This window comes from Trachurus trachurus (genome assembly GCF_905171665.1).
Source record: "Trachurus trachurus genome assembly, chromosome: 15".
Taxonomy (NCBI): Eukaryota; Metazoa; Chordata; class Actinopteri; order Carangiformes; family Carangidae; genus Trachurus; species Trachurus trachurus.
In genome coordinates, this window is record NC_139906.1 from 2,417,501 (window position 1) to 2,432,022 (window position 14,522).

The window sequence follows — 14,522 nt, forward strand, 5'->3', positions numbered from 1 at the left end:
CATACTACCGTACTGCCTACTACATACTGCGTTAGTTGCATACTGAATGTGGGATTCAGTCTGCTACTTCAGCAGACCGACGCCGTTCACACCGCAGTATGCAGTATACGAGTTTCCCAGAATGCATTTTGCGGCAACCGGTAGCGGTAGCTGTAAAACAGGCTAAAAGCTGTTTTATTTCCCACTCTAGCGCTGTTATTGTGTAACTTTATAAAGTTTTAATATTTTTTCATGCGAGAAAGTAACTGTTTAGATCCCAAATCTACGGCCAGTTTATCCAAATGACGGCTGTTTAGAAGTTTGCTCCGATGTTTTTCAGAGAAGTGAAGCTCTGCAGCGACCGGGACATCACAGAGGCAGCAGCCGGTCTGCAGAGCTGCTCGGCCGGCCAACCTCCGTCGTCATCCCGGGGGGAGAAAATGATCGCTGATTAACTTACCCACAGGTTTTTAGAGGTTTACCACCGGCTGGTTAAATTATTTTTAGGAGATAAATGTTGGTCTCATTCCTCCTCCTCCTCCTCCTCCTTCTTCTTCCTCCTCCTCCTCCTCCTCCTCCTCCAGAGCTGGTGTCAGTTTTTCCGCCACCAGCTGCACAGATTTCACTTCTGTTGCCAAAACAGCACGAGTGTTTATGAGCAGCTTTTTAAAATCTGCTCCCACAAAACATGAACTTGGCTGACTCCTCATCCACTGTCCGCTGTCCACTGAGGAGGAGGAGGAGGAGGAAGAGGAGGAGGAGGAGGACAAGGAGGAGGAGGAGGAGGAGGAGGAGAAGGAAGAAGAAGAAGAGGAGAAAAAAATTTAAAGGGACAACGAGGAGTTTCTATTTGGTTTTTAAAAAGTCTCACGTTAATGTGGATGAATCTACGTTACCACTTGTTAATGGCTCCATCTTCAATAAATCTATGGTTTTGTCTCTATGGTTATTTTGTTATTATTAGTGGTGGTGGAAATGCTGGGCGAGCCGACCAGCGTTTCTTTACTTTCGGTTTCGTGGCGAGTCATGAGAATAACGCCACCAAATCTCCGTTTATGGTGGGAACTACGACGGTATGTGATCGTCTTCCAACCTCTGACTTTAATTCTTGATGAATGAAAACATGAGTCTGTCTTGCGCCGGTCAAAGAATTTCACGGTGTGGAGGCTCATAAATGTAGTGTGGAAACACTTCGCTTTTCCAAAACTCCTCGTTGTCCCTTTAATATTATTATTGATGACGTAGGGCTCGCATTGCCAGGAACGATCCGATCTGTCTGTTTAGACTACATAGCTACCCGATTTGTATCTGATTTATTTCCACAGGGCCTGAATCTGATCCGACAACATCTGATTCCATGTTTATTTGTCCCGTTTACATTTGAGCCACATGAGAGGAAAAAAGTCAGAATTGGGCCACTTGAACCGTGCAGTGTAAAGAAAAGAAAAGCCTAAAAGTCCTATCAGAAAGTTGGAAAAAAAAGACGACTGGTTGTCATGACAACGTTGTCAAACATCTTAACAGGCTAGCTTATCACTAATTTAATTAGCTGCTTCCTGTTTCTTTGATTTGAAGCGATGGATCGTCCGTCTTTCTGAAGGCGAAACCACTGAAGCTTTCCTATTCCTTATATAGTATATATAGTGTGTGTGTGTGTGTGTGTGTGTGTGTGTGTGTGTGTGTGTGTGTGTGTGTGTGTGAGTGTGAAGTGTAAAGACAGTAAATCATTAATGTCCATATAAAATAATGATTTCACAGCATCAAATAGTAATGTCACAACCACCCACACATGTATAGATGAAGGATGAAGTATGTTTGGCCTGTGGATTGATGTTTATACTGTTCATTTATTGAGCTCCAACACCGACTCTCTGTGGAGCAGAGGACTGTGTTTATTCACGGAGCAGCAGCTTCTAGTTTGCTGTGAACCTGCAGACGTGTATGTTATATGCACACTAATAAAACCATTTATTATCATTATTTAAGAAGTCGTGTAAACTGTGAACAGATGAATGAATCAATCAGTCAATTGATTTTTATTTATAAAGCACATTCCATGCACAAGGCAAACCCAGTGTGCTTTACAATGGTTAAAACAATTATAATACAATGCAATAAAACTGCAAACCACAAAGAAGTGCAGAGCTTTTTAAGATTAAAACAAATCAAAACAGTTTCACATTCACATATTCCTACATAAAGCTACAGTTATCGTTACTTTAATGCACAATAATCTGTTTTCTCAGTGCATGTATGCAGCTTCTATCCACTTCATTTCCTTCTATTGGCTATGACATTATCGCCATGTACCCTAAATTCTCATATAAAAGCTTTAAAGTCTCAGTTAGAAGCCGTGTCTGTTTCTATTTAAGTTCTTGTGAATGTGCAAAACCTCTGAAAGCCCACGATCGCCTGTCTGAGCACTTTCTAAGCTGCTTCATTCCTGCTACAGTTCTGATAATTAAGATCTGACCCGGTCTGACCCGTGGGTGTTGAAGCTTTCATTAAAGCATTAACTCTGAACTCTGCAGGTCTGGTCTCTCCTCCTCTGTGTCTCTAACCCTCCTCTCCTCCATGTGCATTTAGTTTTCAACAACGAAGCCGGTGAGAAATCAATTATTTATCATCTACCATGTTACCATGTGTATATCTGTGTAGTCTAGAAATCCTAAAGAGTGAAGGTGGAGGAAATCCTACAGAGTAAAGATAGAAATCCTACGGAGTAAAGATGGAAATCCTAAAGAGTTAAGGTGGAAATTCTAAAGAGTTAATGTGGAAATCCTAAAGAGTTAAGGTGGAAATCCTAAAGAATTAAGGTGGGAAAGGGGAAATCCTACAGAGTTATGGTGGAAATCATAAAGAGTTAAGGTGGAAATCATACAGAGTTAAGGGGGAAATCCTAAAGAGTTATGGTGGAAATCCCAAAGAGTTAAGGTGGAAATCCTAAAGAGTTAAGGGGGAAATCCTACAGAGTTAATGTGGAAATCCTAAAGAGTTAAGGTGGAAATCCTACAGAGTTAAGATGGAAATGCTAAAGAGTTATGATGGAAATCCTACAGAGTTAAGGTGGAAATCCTAAAGGGTTAAGGTGGAAATCCTAAAGAGTTAAGGGGGAAATCCTAAAAAGTTAAAGGGGAAATCCTACAGAGTTAAGGTGGAAATCCTACAGAGTTAAGGGGGAAATCCTAAAGAGTTATGGTGGAAATCATAAAGAGTTAAGGGGGAAATCCTAAAGAGTTATGGTGGACATCATAAAGAGTTAAGGGGGAAATCCTAAAGAGTTATGGTGGAAATCATAAAGAGTTAAGGGGGAAATCCTAAAGAGTTATGGTGGAAATCATAAAGAGTTAAGGGGGAAATCCTAAAGAGTTATGGTGGACATCATAAAGAGTTAAGGGGGAAATCCTAAAGAGTTATGGTGGACATCATAAAGAGTTAAGGGGGAAATCCTAAAGAGTTATGGTGGAAATCCTAAAGAGTTATGGTGGAAATCCTAAAGAGTTAAGGTGGAAATCATAAAGAGTTAAGGGGGAAATCCTAAAGAGTCACGGTGGAAATCCTGCAGAGTTAAGGGGAAATCCTAAAGAAGGTGGAAATCCTGCAGAGTTAATGTTGAAATCATAAAGACTTAAGGTGGAAATCATAAAGAGTTATGGTGGAAATCCTACAGAGTTCCTCTTTAATTCCAACGTGGCCAAACAAAGGGAAGCCCGTAGCACCGACTCAAGTTATTTACGTATGTTGTTCAACCTGAACCCGGTGCGTCCGGTCGTGTTTTAAACAGCAACACAACAACAGAACCAGTGGAGAGGATTTTCATCTTTGCTGAGCAGAAGATTTGTTTTAGATTAAATTAAATAAAAGCCGGTCCCATGTAGACAACAACTGTCTCTGATAGAAGACGGGTCAGTTCAGCAGGTGAAGCAGATAAAAGCCCAGAGCTGCTATTGGAGGATTTATGTTTTGTTGGATTGAATGACTTTCTCCTAAAGTGTAGGTCGAACGTGTGTGTTTCACGTCTGTGTTTTATGCAGTTATGACTCTGAGTCGAGGTGAATCTTACACCCCCCTACCTGTCCTCCCATCTCATTCTGTTAACAACTCCTAAAACCAGATCTACATCCGGCCTTGCATCTTTCCAGTCAGCTGCTGTCTCAGCTTTACAAAAACACCTTCAACTGGATAACTTCATCTCCATCCCGGCCTTCAAAGACGCCATCTCACACCTTTTTACAGATTCTTGCAGCTGCTTCCCTACTATTTAACTATTTAACTATTTAACCCTTTTCCTCAGTTTTCTGCTTGTTGCATGCCCGTACCTGCCGCCGTCGGCCGAGGCCACTTTCTGTGACACACTGTTGGTACTAATTACTGAAACTAACTCTGTCTTTTAGTGTTTCTACATTTGTAAATAATCCTTACTGATAACCCTGTTCCTTCCCCTCTCTCTCTCTCTCTCTCTCAACTTTTAGGCTCTGTAAAGAATCCTGTAATGTCTGTAAAAACCTTGGCTATTTACTCTTTTATGCTTGTAAAAATCTTGTCTTTTTATGCTTGAATATCCTTGTTATGAACTTTTATGCCTTGTTTTCTGCTGAATGTTTGTATAGTTGTGCATATTTGCTATTGTCTTTTAACCTCGTCGGGACATCGAGACTCAACAAACACATTTTTCATAAACCTACAGATCTTGAAATTGAATGATCTTGTGGACTATAAAACTGCTCAAATTATGTATAAAGTAAATAATAATATGCTTCCAGATGGTGTCCAGAGGATGTTTCAGACCCGAACCAGTAGATATGAACTAAGAGGGACTCGTGTGTATACAAAAGCAAAAGTACAAACAACAAACTGTGCAACACACTTAATAGATTCAAAAAGTTATTTAAAAATAATATTATTAATAAATATAAAACTGATTTATAAATACCAGTGTGCTTATAAACTGCTGTATGTAGAATATGCAGGGTTTTTTTCTTTTTGTTGTTGCTCTGTAAAAAATTTTTTAAATTGAGTGAACGAAAAATGTTAATTTAAGAAGGGTAGGCAAAATAAGCTGATTCTTCAGCCTACACCTTTTCGGTCAAAGTAAATTGTTTTGCTTGTTGTGTTTTTGTTCTGATTTGTTTTGTTTTGTATTTATACCTTTATATTTGTCTATTGTATTTGTTTTTATGAGACCGAAATAAACATACTAAACTAAACTAAACCTATCTTTTCTCCCTCACAGCCCCCCTCCCCCTCAAGAAGCTGGCCATCATTGTAAATAAGAACTTGTTCTTAATTGATTCTGCCTGGTTAAATAAAGGTTAAATAAAAAAAATCTCGGCGCCGATCGTCTCCGCAGAGTTCACGTTATCTCATGAACCGATAAAACGACTCGACGACGTGGAGCGATTCATCGATGTCTATGGAGCGAGCGGCTCTGATGATGAGAGATGACAGACGAAACCCAAACCATCGCTGTCGCATGATCTGTTCGTCTCCGACCGCGCCGCCATCTTCTCTGACCTCAACCGCCGCTGCCGCCTTCGTCATGGCCGAGGTCAGAGGTTTTTCTAGGATCGCTGAGGAAAAACAAAAACCACGTTTCCATCTGTTTTCCAGGTAGAGACGCCGCCGAGCCGTCACTCAAACAGGCTGTGACAGATATGACAGCGTCGTCGGCGAAGAGTTTCATATTCGCTCATCATCGGCCCTGACGTGATCCGGCACAAACCGGTTTTAAAGTTGAGACCTAAACAGTTTTACAAGGAGGAGGAGGAGGAGGAGGAGGAGGAGGAGGAGGAGGAGGAGGAGTGGAGATATGAAGACATGAAGACAGTGGACGGGAACTTACTTCCTGTCAAAGCAGGTTAAGCGCGAGGCGGCGGCCGCACTGTAGCCGCGGTAACTCTCTCTCTCTGGAGAGTACAGTGGAGGAGGAGGAGGAGGAGGAGGAGGATGAAGGGGGAGGAGGAGGAGGAGGAGGAGCAGGGTCCCGGTCCTCCATGTTGGCGATATTATTACAGGCTGAGCCGTTACACCGAGAGACGCCAAACTAAATCAGGCTGAAGCGCCGGCAGCTCCGGGGTCACCGGGAGTTTACCGCTATTAATAGAAACAAGTGTTGGAGTAGAAACGCACACACACACACACACACACACACACACACACACGCATACACGCTGAATATATCTGTACGTGCAACCCCCCCGCAAGGCTTTTCCCACACACACACACACTTACTTCTGTGCAGAGAAACATGTACACACTGTTCATTGAGAGAATGAGGAGGAGAATGAGGAGGAGGAGGAGGAGGAGGAAGATGCCTGGTTGGCACGGCGACACCCATGTTGCCACGAGGCAGAGACACACAGCGAAGCGTCCGTTGCAAATCAAAACATTCGGTTGATTCATTCTGGGATGTTTTTCCTCCTCCTCCTCCTCCTCCTCCTCCTCCTCCTCCTCCTCCTCCTCCTCCTCCTCCTCCTCCTCCTCCTCCTCCTCCTCCTCCCACCTTCTCCCCCCGACTCCCCCTCTGTTGTATTTGGATTCTCACACACTGACCTACATCGGTGTAACAGTAGTGAACTGTGTGTGTGTGTGTGTGTGTGTGTGTGTGTGTGAGGGGGGGGGTTTGTTTATTTATGCTTCTGCACACATGCACACTCGGTTGTATAGGAAGACACTATATGATTTACCGTCTGTCTGTAGCATGAGGCGTATAGTGGATGTTGCCATAGTAACGGGAACACGTGATGTGATGTTGTTCAGACGATGTGTGTCAGTCTCAAGTGTCTGTCTGAACCCACTGAGTGTCCAGAGGCGTCTAATTGATTGTGAACATGTTTGTTTACATTGTATTATGGGTGTATTATGAGGTGCATGCTGGGACTTTTTTTTTCTTCAGTTATTGCAGTGACTGTTTGCAACTTCCTGCGGTTGCAAAGTGCATGATGAGGATGCTTTGTGCTTTGCTCTGCTTTGCTTTGCAGCAGAAGAGGAGCTGGATGCGTGAAAGTCTGACACTTAAGGAGGTTTAATTCCTCCTTAACCGAAGCAGCTTCTCACTGCCAAGTTTCATGATTAGAAGAATCTGATCTGATGACTTCGTCAGCTGTAGGCCACAAAGAACAAGGCAGTTTTTAAATAAGTAAGAAATAAATAAAATAAAAAAGAAATATAGACAAAATATAAAGGAAGTGTATCTTTAAAGCAGAAGTGAGTGATATATTTGTGTTATTATAAGTCTTAAATAGTTCTATCTTCCGACAGCAATCACTTACATAGAGTGTTTGGACTGAAACACGGGTCTGTCAGTCCCTCTGCTCTGCTCTGAGCCCAGGAGAAAACATTTATCGTATCCTACAGTTTTTATCCAATGAGGAGAGAGAACGGCATGCAGGGCTGTGTGTGCAGCCAAGGAACGCCGTGAATGTGGTGACGTAGCGACGAGGACTGTTATGGTGCGTTCAAGGAAACTCGTATTTTTCCGACCGTGAAGTGGTACCAGTTCGATCTGGTACGAGTTCACCGGTCGGAAGTTACGAGTGGCCGTTATAGTGACTTTCACCGGTAAAACAGGTCGGAGAAACACGAGTGGGTTGCCTGGAACGCTACAAAGTCGTAAGTTGTGACTTGAAGCTGTAATTTACGATTTCAAAATCCTGCCTGGAACGCAGCATTAGCGAAAACGACCGGACCACTCACTTCTGCTTTAAGCATGAAAACTAAACTCTTAATCTTTTTCCTTTAAAAGGAATAGTTCAACATTTTGGCAAATTCTCCTCTCACCATAATCCCTGTCACAGCAGTAGGTTCATTACCTTTAGTTATCGGTGCATGTTGTTTTGAGATCGGCGGGTCAGAGACGTGAGCTGCTCATGAATCGGTACTTTCGCCTTTCCCTCATCAAACTCATCAAATACACAATCCAACAACTCCAAAACGCTCTCATGAAGAAGTTACGGCCTGCACATTCACCACGCTGTGAAATAATAACGTATATATGAAGCAAATACTCGGAACTACTTGCGTATTTTGAAATCCTTCCGCCCAGCAGCCGTGTCTGGAATGTAGTTCCGGCTGCATTTGCCTCTAAAGCAGGGGTTCTCAACTAGTCTCACTCTGGGCTCCACATTGTCCCATGGTCATTAAGTCGCGACCCACTTTTATAGAATTCAAACCAAGATTTTTTTTTTAAGCCTTTAAAAACTAATTTTGCTCTTTATTGAGCAAAGTGCATTTCAGAGCACATGAATGAAACTGAGGAGGACTGTGAATAAAGTGAATAAAAAAATATTAAACTGAACAAAATGGCGACCAACAAAACGATATATTTGACTTCTAATGTATCTCTGAATTCAGAGCATGTTCACAAAAGTGAATAAATATCAAATTGCACAAAAGAAAGACCCACAAAACAAAACAAGATTCACTGCATTCAGGCCACATTAATAAGAAACTGATATCTTTGCATTCAGAGCAAATAATAAGAAACTGAGGACGTTACAACTGCATGTGTTCACGTGTCTCGTGTGCCTTTCAACATAAGTTATTTTTCAAAATAAAAGACATGTCCAACATCAGATGTGCATTAAATATTATTTACTTTTTTGACCAGCTGTCTGCGACCCATCCAGAACGGGTCTAGACCCACTTTTGGGTCCCGACCCACCAGTTGAGAACCACTGTTCTAAAACAACTCTGTCTCATAATGTTACACTCTTTGCTCACGTCTCTGCTCCGCCGATCTCAAAACAACATGCACAGATAATTAAAGGTGATGAACCTACTGCCATATAGGGATTATGGTGAGAGGAGGATCTGACTAAATGTTGAACTATCCCTTTATGTTAATTTAGTACTTTCGTAGTTTTAATTCTGCTATCTCCATGGAGACCGTTGTGTTGCTGACATCAGCGTTTTAGAGCTGTGATGTTGGAGATTCAGCAGGTATGACAGGTAAAAAAAAAAATCAAGTTAGGAAAACCAAAATAATTCTAACTTTTAGAGATGTGAACCACAGGAGAAAAAAGAAGAAGAGACGTTGTTCCTTCGGCGAGGAGCGGGTGAGTCATGTGAGTCAGCGGTGACATCACACACACACACACAGACACACACACACACACATGTGTTAATGACACGTCTCGGATAAAAGCCAATGTCAATGTCTGATCAATAATCCGTTTTTTTTTATTTTTGTTTCAGTCGTTTTTCAATCGCTGCTGTTTGATTTTCTCTAAAACTCACTTTGTGTCCTGAACGTTGAGATTTAATACAAACCACAGTCATCACACACACACACACACACACACACACACACACACACACACACACACACACACACACACACACACACACACACACACACAGACAGTCTGATTCAGGATGAACACACGCACTTTGCCCTCTGTTTGCCTCCTCTGTTTATTCCAGTCTGTCACTCAGAATATTTTACAGATGAAAACAAGTAGAAAATGTTCCTGGTTGTTAAACATCGTTAATTAAAACCAATGATTATTAATCTGCAGAAATCCTCCTCCTCCTCTTCTTCTCCTTCTTCTCCTTCTCCTTGTTGTTCCTCTCCTTCTTCTTATGCAACGCGGCCTGTGAGCTGCAGCCTGACGTGCACGTGCTCGGTGATTAGCAGGTGTTTTCTGCCTGTGCTGACTGTGACTGTGAACCGGCTCGAGGTGTGTGTGTGTGTGTGTGTGTGTGTGTGTGTGTGTGTGTGTGTGTGTGTGTGTGTGTGTGTCCCTCGTGGGCCACCGTACGGCCCGACTCTACACCCAAAGCAGATTAATGGGTCAGTTTAGTGAAGTTCATCCAGGGTTCAAGGGAAGGTTCAGACAGAGTTCAGCCGAGAGGAGGAGGAGGGAGGAGGGAGAGAGGGGGGAAAGAAGGAGAGGCGGAGAGTCGTTCTGCTGGAAACACTGCAGGCTAAGGAGAGAGAGTGAGAAACGTAGAAACGTAATGACAGAACGTAGAAATGTGATCAGATGATACTGAGTCATGATACAGAACCACAACAAGAAAACAAACACAGAGAGGAGGAGGGAGAGGAACATTCAACCACGGTAGAACTGTAATAACAAAACATAGAGTTGTAATTACAGAACGTAGACAGAATCTCCTTGTTGTTTACAACTACTTCCGGGTAGAAAACCAGCATGAGAACAATAGTGACGGACGAGAGTTTCGCTATATATATCTCATTTTTCATGTTACTATATATCGCCGTTTAGACTAATCTGATGTTTGTAAAGTTTATAAAACCAATGATTGGACAAACATTACTATTTATGTGTGCACATTTTTGTAATTAGTCATGGTTATCATGGGAGCGTGCCTATGTTCCCACAGCCCTATGTTCCCACAGCCCTATGTTCCCACAGCCCTTTGTTCCCACAGTTCTAAGGTTTTCCTCAAAATTAGGCCCTATGTTCCCACTGGACTCTCTCTACCTATCTGGACTCTATCTATCTGGCCTGTCTAGCCTCTACCGGGTCTTTTTACTAAACTTAACCAACTCTTTTCTTCATTGCCTAAACCCAACCAATGGTGGGACCAAAGGGCTGTGGGAACATAGGGCCTAATTTTCAGTGACAACAAAAGTTAGAAATGTGGGAACATAGGGCTGTGGGAACATAGGGCTGTGGGAACATAGGAATGACCCCGTTAAGGATAGATTAGCCGGGCTAACGGTTAGCTACCTGTTTAACTTTAATAACTCAGTGACTCAATAAACGGTCCATGAAAAAATATTTTCTCCAGCGGATATCTGAGTTCCAACATGACTGAGCTAACTGGAGTAGTTTCATGTCGTGTCCGACAACGGGAGGGTTTTAACAGCTGACGTCCTGGTGTTAGCTTAGCTACCGCCGTTAGCTGTCCCTGTCAGCTGCAGCTATGATGCTTTCTAGACACTGTGATTCCCCCAAACTGAATACAACACATAGCAACACAAAACTACTTAGTAATGTTTCTTCAATCATTTCAGATTTGTCTAAACGGTGATAGGGCGTGAAAAATATGATATATAGGCCTATAGCTAAACTCTCGTTCGTTACTATTGTTCTCATTCAAATTACGTGCTGGTTTTCTACCCGGAAGTAGAATGTAAACAACAAGGCGATTCGGTCTATAACTGTAACGACAGAACGTATAGATAGAGGGATTATACGTCTACATCACTGACGTTCTACTGCGCATGTCGCCTGCAGAAAGAGAGCAGCAAGAGCCGCGATCATGTCTTTTTGTGCTGTTAGTTGCATTAATCATTCTGATAAAAATAACAAAACGCACAAATTTTACAGAATACCGTCAACTCGCACCCCTTTCAAGGCAAACGAGAGAGAAAATAGTACATTGGAGATTCATTTCGAGCAATATAACATGTTAGACACGTTGGTTTGAATGGTGATGAAGCTAAATGCTCACAGGCACAGCTGTAGAAAATAATTGGTTCGTAACCTGAAAAGTCGGTTCGCAGCGGAACCAAAATATAGTTGGTTTTTCCTTGCGAACCGTGACATCATCAAGCAGCAGGAAACCGTAACCATGTTATATACGGTAGCTTAGAAAAATAAAACTTAATGCAGACTGGTCGGTTCATTGTAAAACATTTACTTATTTTTGTAAATGTGGTGATTTCTGTCCGTAGGCTGCAGAGCCCCGAGGCAGCGCTGCTCTGCTGTCCAACACAGGAAGCTTCACTTTTCATTCAAACTAACTAATGCTACTGCCACAATTGTTAGATTTCATCAATGAGACCAACATTTATCTCCTAAAAATAATTTAACCAGCCGGGGGTAAACCTCTAAAAACCTGCGGGTAAGTAAATCAGTGATGGTTTTCTCCCCCCGGGATGACGATGGAGGTTGGCCGGCCGAGCAGCTCTCCAGACCGGCTGCTGCCTCTGTGATGTCGCGGTCGCTGCGGAGCTTCACTTCTCAGAAAAACATCGGAGCAAACTTCTAAACAGCCGTCATTTGGATGAACTGGCCGTATATTTGGGACGTAAACAGTTACTTTCTCACATGAAAAAATATTAAAACTTAACGGTACATTGTGTAACTTCTCCTGTTATCTAATCACGAAAATCGATTATTTGGTTCTTCAGTCTGTTTTTCATTAATCAGTAATCCCCCCCATCAACAAAGTGAAGTGTTCCTTTCAGCTCTGAATGAGCCGTTCATATCATTCATATCTCCATGGAGCGGGTAAGCTCGGTGCTGCTGCCATGTGGTGTCTCCATGTTTTTACGTTCAGTGGCAGCGTGACGGTAGGAAACCACGGAAACGCAGCGGAGACACCAGAGCTGTCGGCTCAGGTCGAGGTGGTGTCTGTGAAAAGTCACCGCGGTAACGCAGTGAGGAGGAATGGAGCGTTACACTGATGCTGCATTCACCTGCAGTCGGGCAGACGGCCGTCGCTAACAAACCAGATGTCATTTTAGTCACAGAAGTCCAGAGAAAGCCGGTAAAACAATACCACATCGCCATGACAACATATTGTCACGTGTATTGTCTGCCATCTAACCGATTTCAGGTGAATGCAGCATGAAAAATACGATTGAGTTGCTTGCGATATACAACTGCAACGCTAGATGGGAGGAATTCCTACACAATGTCCCTTTAATAAAGTAGTACGGTAGTATGCTGTTTCTTAAAGAGCCGTTGCTGTGTTTACTTCCGCCTGTGTGACGCGGAATGACGTCCTCCCACTTTGGTTCCACTTAAACTGGTGTGAAAGCTGCTGGTTCGCCAGACAGCACCGAGGTTCTGAGACCTTAGAATCGAACCAGTGCCAGAACCAGAACCGTGGCAGTGTGAAACCGCTAAGAGAGAGAGAGAGAGAGATGAGCTGCTCTGCTGCAAACACTGCAGGCTGACGAGAGAGAGGAACATAGAGCCATAACACCAGAACAGACAAGGAACCATGAGAACGTGTTTAATGACTTCACGTCTCAACAACGTCACCAAACATGGAACATTTATCATTACACTGTAAAAACAAAACAAAAAACCTCCAGATAAAACAGAAAGAGCAGCAGCAGATCGATGTTAAAGATAGTTTATTGATTATTGTTTCATGGAAGTTCTCAGCAGGAAGAAGAAGAAGAAGAGTACAGTGTTTAAACCTGACAGACAGGAACATTAATTGATCTGATTGATACTGAGCCAATCAGGACCAACGCTGTGTGTGTGTGTGTGTGTGTGTGTGTGTGTGTGTGTGTGTGTGTGTGTGTGTGTGTGTGTGTGTGTGTGTGTGTGTGTGTGTGTGTGTGTGTGTGTGTGTGTGTGTGTGTGTTCCTCCTCTGATACATAGACCGTAGCGTTGGTGAATTATGCATCACGGTGTGGTGGACGTGTGCGTTCGTTCGCTGCGTTTCGTTCGTTCGGCGAATTCTCTTCGTGACTAATTGATGAGCGTGCAGCTGCTGCCGCTCCTCGCCGTGACCTCACTACACGCCTCGAGCAGCGTTCAGCCGCCGCCGCTGTGAGGGTTTAGTTCAGGTCAGCAGGTCGGGTTCGTGGCGAGGTCACGGCGCGGTCACGGTGATGTAATCCTACAGTTGCTGAGATAACAACGTTACTACTGGATCCACCACGTGTAAGAAGGGATCAGTGAGCGGCGGTGGGGAGGGGGCTGTCACCATGGCAACCACAGCACCAGGGCCGGCCCCTGGCATAAACCCTCTATGTGGTTGTTTAGGGCCACAGCCGTTAGGTGGGGGGCCACATGATCAGAAAGGTACCGGGGTTCATTCAGGTCATTTAAACATCCTGAGGTCTGCACGTGCAGCTATGAGCTTTATATGTAATGTGAAGTCAATATTTTATCTCACATTTGAGACATTTGGTGAAAATAGAACGGCAGAATGACAACATTTGTGCTCAAAAAGCAATCTTACTAAATTTAATTTTAGACTTGTTTTCTACACTTATATATTACTGTATTCATATCCTATTTCAAGCACCAAAACAGTTCATTCCCATGACTGAAGGAGTGTTTTCACAAGGGATTTGACATTTTTCAAAAAGCAGACCTCAAATTTCCAGCATTTGGCCTAAATTATTTCTTTCTACAGTGTTCTAGGACAAACTGGCCTCAGTGTGCTTACAGCGGAGGTTCTAATATTTAGACATAAAACACTGGAGTATTGTTACATCTGCAAGTATCTTAAAAAGATACATTTAAGAAAATATGTAAAAGTCGAGAAAATGGCCTCAAACCTCAGAGGGATAAACATGTCTGTTTTCAGTTTTAACCAGTGATTTGGTGTTTGCGCTTAGAGTGCAGGGCCACAAACAAAAATCTTGTTTAGGGGGCCACCAAAATCCTAGGGCCGGCCCTGCACAGCACAACATTCAGCAGTGGGTCACCTATCTGTGCCGAGCCTCCTCCTCCTCGTGGTCGTATCCTTCCGCCACACACACACTAGTTCCACCTACTTCCTGTTTATCAACACACCGCAGCTCAGGAAAACACACAAAGACACAAACTCAACAACTTCAACTTCATTAGTTTGACAAAAACTGATGAAGTTGTTT